The following is a 12,308-nucleotide window of genomic DNA, read 5'->3' as shown; positions in this document are numbered from 1 at the left end:
GGATGACATATATAAAGCCTTGAAGGAAACAAATTGCCAGCCAAGAATTATATATCCAGCAAAACTGTCTCTCAGATATGATGACAAAATTATGGTATTTCCAGACAAACAGAAGTTTAGGGAATTTGCAAAAACCAAGCCAAAATTACAAGAAATACTAAAGGGAGTCCTCCAGTTAGAAAATCAGTAACATCAGATAACAACCCGAGACTAGAACACATGACAGAGCAACCAGATATCAACCCAGATAGGGAAGTAACAAAAGTAAATCAAAGCTAAAACACTGAAAATAGGGAAACAGAGATGTCAATATGTAAAAGATGACAACAATAAAATAAAAAAGAGGGACTAAAAAATGTAGTCATAGATTTTTCATATGGAGAGGAAGTCAAGGCAATATAAAGAAATAAAAGACTGATTTAAACGAAGAAAAATAAGGGTAAATATTAAGGTAACCATAAAGGAACCTAACAATCCTACACATCAAAATAAAAAACAAAAAAAAAAATATACAGTCTCAGCAAATACAAAATCAACAACAATGAAAAAGATGAAAAGAAAGTACATAAAGAAAAATGACTCTGCACAGAAAATTAAGTTGAATAAAGAAACTGTCAACAACACACAAAAAAGACATCAAAAGGACAGCACTAAACTCATACCTATCAATAATTACTCTGAATGTAAATGGACAAAATGCACCAATAAAGAGACAGAGAGGGGCAGAATGGATTAAAAAAAAAAAAACATGATCTGTCTATATGCTGCTTACAAGAGACACACCTTAGACTTAAAGACACAAACAAACTAAAACTCATAGTATGGAAAAAATATATCAAGCAAACAACACTCAAAAAAGAGCAGGAGTGGCAATATTAATCTCTGACAAAATAGACTTTAAACTAAAATCCACCACAAAGGATAAGGAAGGACACTATATAATGATTAAAGGGTCAATAATCCAGGAGGACATAACTATAATAAATATTTACGCACCCAATGACAGGGCTCCAAAATACATAAAACAAACTCTAACAGCATTGAAAAGAGAGATAGACAGCTCCAGAATAATAGTAGGAAACTTCAACACACCACTTTCAGTGAAGGACAGGACATCCAGAAAGAAGCTCAATAAAGACATGGAAGATCTGAATGCTACAATCAACCAACTTGATCTCATAGACATATACTGAACACTGCACCCAACAGCAGCCAAGTATACTTTCTTTTCCAACGCACATGGAACATTTTCCAGAACAGACCACATATTAGGCCATAAAGCAAGCCTTAATAGAATTAAAAGCATCAGAATATTACAAAGCATCTTTTCTGACCATAAAGCCATAAAAGTAGAAATCAATAACAGAAAAATCAAGGAAAAAAGTCAAACACATGGAAACTGAACAACACCTTGCTCAAAAACTACTGGGTTATAGAAGAAATTAAGGATGGAATAAAGAAATTCATAGAATCAAATGAGAATGAAAACACATCCTACCAGAACCTTTGGGACACAGTAAAAGCAGTGCTTAGAGGTCAGTTTATAGCCATAAGTGCACACATCCAAAAAGAATAAAGGGCCAAAATCAAAACATTAATCCTACAACTGGAACAAGTAGAAAGAGAGCAGCAAAAGAAGCCCTTGGGCACCAGAAGAAAGGAAATAATAAAAATTAGAGCAGAACCAAATGAAATAGAAAATAGAAAAATAATTGAAAGAGTTATCAAGACCAAAAGTTGGTTCTTTGAAGAGATCAACAAAATTGATAAACTATTGGCCAAACTGATAAAAGAAAAACAGGAGAGGAAGCAGATAACCTGCATAAGAAATGAGATGGGTGATATCACAACAGACCCAACTGAAATTAAAAGAATCATAACAGAATACTATGAAAAATTGTACTCTAACAAATTTGAAAACCTAGAGGAAATGGACAGATTTCTAGAAACTCACTACCTAGCTAAACTAACACAAACAGAGGTGGAACAACTAGATAAACCTATAACAAAAGAAGAGATTGAAAAGGTAATTTAAAAACTCCCAACAAAAAAAATCCCTGGCCTGGAGGGTTTCACTGGTGAATTCTACCAAACTTTCAGAGACGAGTTAACACCACTACTACTAGAGGTATTTTAGAGCATAGAAAAGGATGGAATACTCCCAGATTCATTCTATGAACCCAGCATAACCCTGATACCAAAGCCAGGTAAAGACACCCAAAAAAAAAAAAAGAAAATTACAGACAAATATCTCTCATGAACATTGATGCAAAAATTCTCAACAAAATTCTAGCCAATAGAATTCAGCAACATATCAAAAAAAAAAAAATTCTCCATGTTGAAGTGAGATTTATACCAGGTATGCAGGGATGGATCAACATTAGAAAAAGAATGAATGTAATCCATCACATAAAACGAAACACAAGAACCACATGATCTTATCAATCGATGCAGAAAACACATTTGGTAAAGTCCAATGCCAATTCATGATTAAAACTCTCAACAAAATAGGAATAGAAGGGAAATTCCTTAACATGATTAAGGCATTTATACAAAGTCAACAGCCAACATCATCCTAAATGGAGAGACTTTGAAAGCATTCTCCTTGAGAACTGGAACTAGACAAGGATGCCTTTTATCACCACTCTTATTCAACATTGTACTGGAGGTCCTAGCCAGAGCAATTAGGTTAGAAAAGAAATTAAAAAAAGACAACCACACACACATTGAGCTCCTGAGTTAGGTGCCAACTTTGCTGTTAATGAGTTTCAAAGACCTGGCTGAAACCCCCTGTCTGGCAAGTTTAAATCACCTATCCCCTAAACTCTGAAATTGCATCATCAAAAATGGAGGTAGTGTGGCAGGGTAAAGATAGAATTGAGGGAAAAATTCACCTCTGTTAGAATTCCTGTTCTGCCTCGTGCTAGTTGCGACTTTGAAAAATATACTTCACTTCTCTGAGCTTCACTTAAGTCATAAGTAAAATGGGCATAATATGCCTACATTAAAGTGTTGTTCTGAGGAATTAAAGGCAAAACCTATGTAAACCAAACCCGTTTCTGTCGAGTCAGTTCTGACTCATAGCGACCCTACAGAAAAGAGTAGAACTGCCCCGTAGGGTTTCCAAGGAGCGGCTGGTGGATTTGAATTGCCAACCTTTTGTTTAGCAGCCAAATGTGTAACCACTGCGCCACCAGGGCCCCAAGCCTATGTAAAGTACCAAATTAAAATGACACATAACAGATACTCAGGAAATGCTACCTTCCAACCTCTTTCTCTCCATTCTGTAAAAGAGATGTCTTTGATACCAATCCATCAGTGTAACTACCATGGCCAAGAGGTCAAGGCCACCTCAGCCCAGGGTTCCAGGGACCTATAGGCCTTCTGAGGGCCCAGAGACCAGGGCCAATGGGGCCTCTGTTGTCCCTGACACAGCACTGAGCCACAGAAGATGTTTTTCAAGCCTTGAAATCTGATGGAATTTGCCCTCCTAGGTTTCAGACTTACTTGAGACACATGACCTCTTTTTTCCTTCCAATTTCTCACTTTTGGAATGGACATGTCTATCCTATGCCTTTCCCATCATTGTATTTTGGAAGTAGATAACTTGTTTTCTAGGTTTCATTGGTCCACAAATGGAGAGGAATTTTATCCCAGGATGGACCATATCCAATATCTCTCCCGTACCTGACTTAGATGATTTAGAAGATGAGATTTGGGACTTTTTGAGTTGATTATATTTAGATGAGATTTTGGACTTGATGTTGGAATGGGTTAAAAGTTTTTTAGGGATGTTGGGATGGGGTGAATGTATGTTGCAGATGAAACTAATTAACATGAGGTCATACTGGAGTAAGGTGGGCCCTAATCCAGTATAACTGGTGTCCTTATAAGAAGAGAATGAAGAGAGAGGCACACAGAGGGAAGACGGCCATGTGACAAGGAAGCAGAGATTGAGATGTTGCCATAAACCAGGTAATGCCTGGAGCTACCAGAATCTGGAAGAGACAAGGAAGTATCTTCCTCTAGAGCTTTCAGAGACAGCATGGCCCTTCCAAACATGAATTCAGACTTCTAGTCTTCAGAACTGTGAGAGAATAAATTTTTGTTTTTTAAGCCACCCAGTTGGTGATATTTGGTTACAGAAGCCCTAGGAAACTAATACAGTGTAGCATTATAATTTAAGGGACCCTATATAAAGGAAATGTTAGAGAAGAAGTAAACTGGTAAATGTTTTAGAAAGGACATTGGAGTAAAAATCAGGGGATCAGGTTCCATCATCAGGGCCCCCACAGCCTTATTGCAAAAACAGGAAAATAATGCCCAGTCCATCTAACCTCCCAGGAGTGTTTCCGAGATTAATGAGAGCTCATCTGAGAAAGCACTCTGAGATTTTAAATGATACCAAAGAAGATGTGTTCCTCTAAGAAATTACTTTACCAGTCCCAGTGCAAACATTTTAGAACTCTTCTTGGTAGGAATGCAATAAACGTGCAAACTTTTTATTATTCTTTATTAAATGTTAAGTGGTGCATGGCAGGAAGCCAAATTGAATAAAACCAAAAAGGCAGAATCCCTGTATTGTAGGGAACTATAGAAGCTCCTTAGAAGCGAGGATGAAGAGACTTTGTCTCACTTTTGAACATATTATCAGGAGGTACCAGTCCCTGGAGAACAACATCATGCTTGGTAAGGTAGAGGGTCAGTGAAAGAGCGGAAGACCTTCAACGAGATGGATTGACACAGTGGCTGCAGCAATGAGCTCAAGCATAGCAACAATTGTGAGGATCGTGCGGGACTGGGCAGTGTTTCGTTCTGTTGTACATAGGGTCGCTGAGTCAGAACTGACTCAACGGCACCTAACAACAACATGGAAGCTTACCTTACTGAGTGTCTGCTTTTTTACATTTGTTATTCTGTTTATTCCTCACACTATTCTTATGAAAGAGATAATTTCTCCGAATGAATACATAAAGTGTAAAAACAGACTTGAAAGTGTACCCAATATTCAGCTTAACTCAAGAAGCATCTACTGAGGAACTGTTACAGACAGATCAATAAGAGAGAATGGAGTTGCGTGCTTGGTGGGTGAGCAACCGGTGCACTTGTATGAATCTTTGCCTTTCTTGATGAGAGCAGACTCAAACTTTTTCTACCTCTTCGTTCCTTTTAGGGGTCTTGTAATCCCTTTCACTGCACCCCACCACTTACCATACACATACACATTATTCCTAGACAAATGGCACAAGTCATACAGATAGTATCCAATCACATTTTGACACTGATGTGGTTAAGTAGGGTAAATGAGGGCAAGGAAAAAGAGAGTGCATTGGAAGCAGTCATCTAACCCTTGGACTCTCTGACTTTATCAGTAAAACTGTCCACAGTTACAGTTCATACACCAAACTTCATTGATACCAGATAATTCCTTCTTCCTTTATTAAGCAATATTGTTCTCTATTTTCTGACATTCCATAAATAAACAATATAACTGTATGGTAAACACCATTTGGAATTATTTTAGCAAAAATAAAAGTAAGAAAAAAATTTTAAAATATATAAGATTTAGTGTCATTTTTGGGATGCAGAATGAGTTTTCTACTGGAGTTGAGCTGGGGAAGAAAAATATCACCCACCGTCTTTACATGGTAAGTGGTTTTTCATGTCCCCTTCTTTAACCCTTAAGATTAACATCAGAGAGGCAAGGGAGTTGGGTGCCCATAATTTTCTTTGACGCTCAGAAACACAAGAGATCATAAAAGAGAAGGCATAATGATAGATCTGCTGGACAGGTCACTGGAGGGAGAGCCAGACGATCTGGGTCCCAAATCCACAGCCACCATCAACTATGTTGTTAGCTGCTGTTGAGTCAATCCCAATTTATAGCTACCCCATGCACAATGGAAAGAAATGCTGCCTGGTCCTGTGCCATCCCCATGATCGGCTGCAGATTGGACTATTGTGATCCGTAGAGTTTTCACTGGCTGATTTTTGGAAGTAGATTGCCAGGCCTTTCTTCCTAGTCCATCTTAATCAGGAAACTCTGCTGAAACCTATTCAACATCATAGCAACATGTAAGTCATCACTGACAGATAGGTGGTGGCTTTGTTTCAGGTGCGTTGGCCAGGGATCATACACGGGTATCCTGCATGGAAGGTGAGAATTCTACCACTGAACCACCAATGTCCTCACCCACTAACTATAGGACCTTGAATAAGTCACTGTCCTTTCCATGGCTGTTTCAGTTATCTAGTGCTGCTATAACAGAAATATCACAAGTGGATGGCTTTAACAAAAAGAAATGTATTCTCTCACAGTCTAGGAGGCTAGAAGTCCAAATTCAGGGCACCAGCTCCAGGGGAAGGCTTTCTCTCTCTGTCGGCTCTGGAGGAAGGTCCTTATCATCAGTCTTTCCCCGGTCTAGGAGCTTCTCAGTGCAGGGATCCCAGGTCCAAAGGATGTACTCTGCTCCTGGCACTACTTTCTTGTGGTGTGAGTTCCCCACATCTCTCTGCTCTGCTTCTCTTTTTTGTATCTCAAAGGAGATTGATTTAAAACACAACCTAATCTTGTAGATTGAGTCAGCCTTATTAACTGCCTCTAATCCTGCCTAATTAACATCATAGAGGTAGGATTTACAACACATAGGAAAATCACATCAGATGACAAAATGGTGGACAATCACACAATACTGGGATCACGGCCTAGCCAAGTTGACGCACATTTTTTGGGGGTCCACAATTCAATCCATAACAATGGCCTTATGTTTTAAGGAGAATAAAACCTCCTAAATCTTCCAATCATTCACGAACATTGTGGTGATTAATGAAATCTTTTTTCAGTAAGCATGCTGAATTTTTAGAAAAGAGAAATTCAAGGAATATTCTTAACATTCACATCGTAGGAATAATGAACTGATAAACAGTAAGTACTAAAAAATGGTGACCTTTATTATTAATGTTTATTATAACCGCACATGTACAGAAAAAGGCCAACTAAAAATGCGTGATTCTGCCTCCACCCTCATCCAGCATCAATGAAGCAGAATTAGGGCTAGTTGGCACTCTACTTCTCCCCCTCTCCTCTGCAGGAGTTAGTTGGGCCCAGCAGGGAAGCAGGAAGCTAATCGTACACCTCCACTCCGAGGCAACAAGGTGGTGAGAGTTGGTGCTCCACTTTCATCTGAAAGGTGTCATCAGGGCTGAGCAGGAGCTGAACTTCCACTCCAACAGTCTGCAGTGATGCAGTGTGAATCAGCACTCCACTTTTGCTGGGGTGGCGTCAGTGGGGTCCTGTAGGAAGCTGAATATAAACATCCACTGGGCTCTACAGCTACACCTAATTGGGGAGGGGAGTGCCTTAAAAAAATATTAAATAGGATCTAAGAGACTCATAACATAATATTCAAAATGTCCAGGATATAATCAAATCTGTCCACAAAGTTTCATGAAACTTTACTCACAATAACCAAAAACTGGAAACAATCCAAATATCCTTCAATGTGTGAATGGTTAAACAAACGGTGGTATGCACTTTCTAGGGAATGCTACTCATCACTAAAAAAGAACAAACTATTGATGGAACAGACATGCTGTATGATTCTATTTAATTAACACAGTGATCACAAAATTACAGAGATGGAGGTTAGGGAGTGAATGACTGAAAGAGGTGGCTGTGGCTATAAAAAGGTAGCATAAGAGATCCTTGTGGTGATGCAACTGTTCTGTAACTTGATTGTGGTGGTGGTCACAAGAATCTACAATGTGACAATAAAATTGCATAGAACTAAATACACACTCACAGAAAAATGAGTGCATGTAAAACTGGGGAAATCTGAATATAATCAGTGGATTGTATCAATGTTAATTTTCCACTTGTGATATTGTACTATAGTTACACAAGATGTTACCATTGGGAGAAAATGGGTGAAAGGCATTGTCTTAGTCATCTAGTGCTGCTATAACAGAAATACCACAAGTGGATGGCTTTAACAAAGAGAAATTTATTTCTTCACAGTAAGGTAGGCTGAAAGTCCAAATTCACGGGGTCATCTCCAGGGGAAGGCTTTCTCTCTCTGTCAGCCTTCTTCTCTTCAGTGTTCTCCCGGACTAGGAGCTTCTCTGCGCAGGGACCCCAGTCCAAAGGACGTGCTCTGCTCCCGGCACTGCTTTCTTGATGGTATGAGGTCCCCAACTCTCTGCTTGCTTCCCTTTCCTTTTATCTCTTGGGAGATAAAAGGTGATGCAGGCCACACCTCAGGGAAACTCCCTTTACATTGGATCAGGGATGTGACCTGGGTAAAGGTGGTGTTACAGTCCCACCCTAATCCTCTTTAACATAAAATTACGATCACAAAATGAAGGCCAACTGCACAATTCTGGGAACCATGGCCCAGCCAAATTGATACACACATTTTTTGGGGGACATAATTCAAACCATGACAGGCATAAAGGATCTCTCTGTGTTATTTATTACAACTGCGTGTGAATCTTTAATTATCTAAAAAAGAAGAAGAAGAAGAATTGTCTTTGGAACTAAAGAAACTCACCTGACTGAATCTTTGCTATGTGCCAGGAATCGTGCTAGTGGCTTTACCTGGATTATCTCTAGGATAAGAATGGTATACCCTGAAAAGTTCTAATCATTGCCTGTTGATCTGCCATTCCATCTAGTTTAACACTTGTCCAGAATTTTTCATTTTTAAACAAAATATTATTATTACTAATATTTGCATTAAAGTAAGTCACAGAAGTTTTAGTACACCTTGTATTAGTTTCCTATTGCTGCTGTAACAAATAACCACAAATGTGATGGCTTAAAAAACACACACATTAATTCTCTTACTGTTTCACTGGGCCAAAACCAACATGTAGGCAGGGTTGTGATCCCTCCAGAGGCCCTAGGAGAGAATCCCTTTCTTGACCTTTTCCAGCTTCTGGAGCTGCATTCCTTAAATTTGGGCCCCTTCCTCCATCTTGCAACCCAGCAGCATAACAGCTTGTTTCTTTCATCACATTGCCTTTTCCTTCTGTAGTCAAATCTCCCTCTGCCTTCTTCTTATAAAGACACTTGTAATTACATTTAGGTCTTACCTGAATAATCCAGGATAATCTCCTCGTCTCAAGATACTTAGTTTAATAACACCTGCAAAGTCCTGTTTTATCAAATAAGGGAACCTTCACTGGTTCAAGGGATTAGGACCTGGATATCTTTGCGGGCCATTATTCAGCCTATCATAGACCTCAGCAGTTTACGTGCACTTTTGCCATGGTTTTGTCTGGTAGTATGAAAGATGAATTCGCAGTGAGTAGTGATAACCAGTCTCTTCTACTGACTCTTTCCTAATTCAACATAACTAGCATCTCCCATTCAAGGACATTCTGCAGGGCACTCTTGTTAACGTGAAGTAGATTTATACAGGAGTGGCTAGGGAGAGCTACTCCTTTTGTCTTGGGTGGTGGTGGGAGACATATTTGATGTTGCTACCTCTGCTGGTCATTGGTGATTAGCTAGTTGGGCCATGACACATGGCATAGACATCCAAAATGCATGAAACAGCCAGGCTGCCAGAAAACAGGGTCAGAGGGTAACAGTGGCCACTCTGGAAGATCCTGCTGACTATGCCAATTATGCATAACAGTCCAGCGAAATTAACAGGACCCACTTCTGAAGCCAAATGGTGTGGTGGATAACAAATCCCACTGCATACACCCGCTGCATTGTTTGGAAATCTCAGCTTCCCTTCTCTGTTCAGTTCAGACCGCAGCTGCTCCATGCAGCTCCCACAGCCAGCCAGGACTGGGTCAGCAGGTACCGGCCACAAGCTTGGGAGTCCCTCTTGACTCCCCCCACTTCAGACCAGCCAGCCACTTCTCTCTGCCATCCCCAGTCAACCAAGACTAGGATAGTGGGTACCAGCATCAAGCTCAGGAGTCCACATGACTCCCTCCACTTCAGACCAGCTGGCTCCCAGTGCTCCATCGTGTTCAAATAATTCACTAGAATGGCTCCCGGACCTCATAGGAGACACCATACCCAGGATAACAGCTTTAATATAACAAAAAAAGGATAAGAACGAAGAGACACATAGAGTGAGGTCTGGGAGGAGTCCCAGTGCAGAGCTTCCATGTCCCCAGAGGACTCACTTATCCTCTCTAGAGCAGATGTTTGTTCTGTCCAACCCAGAAGCTTCACTGAGCCTCCATCTTACAAAGCCTTCGTTGGTCTTACAACGTGGGTATGATAAATTATATCAGGGCTCAAGAGGCTTAGTCAATATCTGGCCCCTAGGTGGTCTGGCTCTCAGGAACCCAGAACAAAAGGCCAAATTGCTTTCTGCACCTTACAGAGGGAAACATGGAAAATTATAGGTTAAGTGAATGTAAAATATGTGTGGGAAGTAGAGGCTGAGCTGTCCTTTTGTGGGGCATGAACATTCTCCCTTACAGTGGTTTTGTCATTTATTATACGGTGTAATTCTACAACTCCTTATTTTATTATTTGGAATAATTCTTTTCTATTTTACAATAAGAAACGAAAGTGCAAATTTAATGTAAAATTAACTACCAAATTTCCTTTCCTTAACAAAGTTTATGATAAACATTTAACTTGCACGAAGTAGTTGCACTTACTATGCACGAAGGCGACTCTATAGTGATATCACTGACTTCGTGAAAACCATAAGTTACAAACCTGCTGAAGAATCATTAGCATTTACTTCAGAAGGTAGTAGTTATCTTAAGAAGAACGTGTCAATTTGGTAATGCAGATGCAAAAGTTGCATTGACTTCTCATTCCATGAAGCAGAAATTCTAATTTTGATCAAATGATTTTTTTCTTCTAATTTATTCTAATTTTTAATTCTAAGTTTTGTATGTATGTTCAAAAATAGGAGTGATAGCCATTAATATCTTGGTTCCATTAGCAGAAGAACTTATTGAACAATTATTTGTAACAGTTTAAAATCAATATCATCAGATGATTAAAACAGAAAATCAGTTAATTTCAACAATGCTTTGATTTTTTTCATAACCTTCATGGAATAATAATATTTTGGAAATTCATACTGGTGAAAGGGAAACATCTAGCATTGTTATCAATGGTATTGTGAATTCACTTAAAAATCAATAAAGAGGATGCAATTATTTGTTTTATGGTGGTAATATGAATACACATTTTGGTGTAGCAGGGCATTGTGGTAAAAATGTTTTACTAGAATAAACATATGTAGCAGAAATATAACCAGAATTATGTTGTTACACATATTAATTCATAATTGTGCAAGCAAGATGTGGTATTCTTCAAATCAAAATATAAACTCTAGTCCAAATTTACACACATACACACACGCACACACACATATACAGATAACACATATATATGGCATTGCACAGTAGCAACTATAATATCGATCGACAGATTTCTAGTTCTTGGGTTGGGTGGTGGTTTCAAGAGCATGAACCATAAAAAGAAAGGAAAGGAAGGAGAAACAAGCATAGTTCATATGGAGAATGTTGTGAATCAAAGACTATGATTAATCTGTACTTCTGAGGTCCATATTAAAAAATGTTTTGATGTTTTCGTTTTCAGCTGTCATTCTCTCGAGATGAAAACAGGTCAACTGTTTGAGGGTAAGTTTAGGATGTGGACAGAGGAGAATTTAGAGGGGGAGAGGGAAGTTGGTGAAATCAGTTTGTGGTATAGGGACTTTGAGGTCTCTCAGGAACATACTGACAGTGATGTCCAATAGACAATTGGCAAAAAACGGGCCTGAGACTTAAGGGAGGGGAATAACCTGGAGACGTAGATTTGGGTGTCGTCACCACTTATAGGGAAGGGACCGAGATCACCCAGGGAGAGAGAACACGTGGACTGAGAAGAGAGGTGGATTAGGACTGAACCCCGAGGAACACACCACTCAAGGTGGCAGCACAGCTTCCTGGTAGGCACCACCACCGGGTCTCTGGAGTCAGGCAGAGCTGGTCTTGAAAGCTGGCTGTGGGACTTGGAAGCTGAGTGCGCCTGGCAAAGTCGGGTCTCCTCCCTGTGCCTCAGCTGTCACATTTGGCAATGAGGGATGTCTAAGAGGGCTGCCTTGCTGAGACCTGAGATGCGCCAGGTAAAGCACCTGGGGTTAGGAAGCCTCCCTCTCCTCTTCTTCTTGGTGTCCCCTGCCCCTCAGCTCCCCAGATCACTCGGGGGTGGGGGTAGGGGTGGGGAAGGGGGGGCGAGGCGCCCCCCCAGCCGCGGGTGACGCGCGGCGCCCACGTGACCGGCCGGGTGCTGATGTGAGCAGCAGACCCCGCGC

The sequence above is a fragment of the Trichechus manatus genome, unplaced genomic scaffold (genome assembly GCF_000243295.1).
Source record: "Trichechus manatus latirostris isolate Lorelei unplaced genomic scaffold, TriManLat1.0 scaffold00341, whole genome shotgun sequence".
Lineage (NCBI taxonomy): Eukaryota > Metazoa > Chordata > Mammalia > Sirenia > Trichechidae > Trichechus > Trichechus manatus.
Note: the sequence above shows the minus strand (reverse complement) of the source record.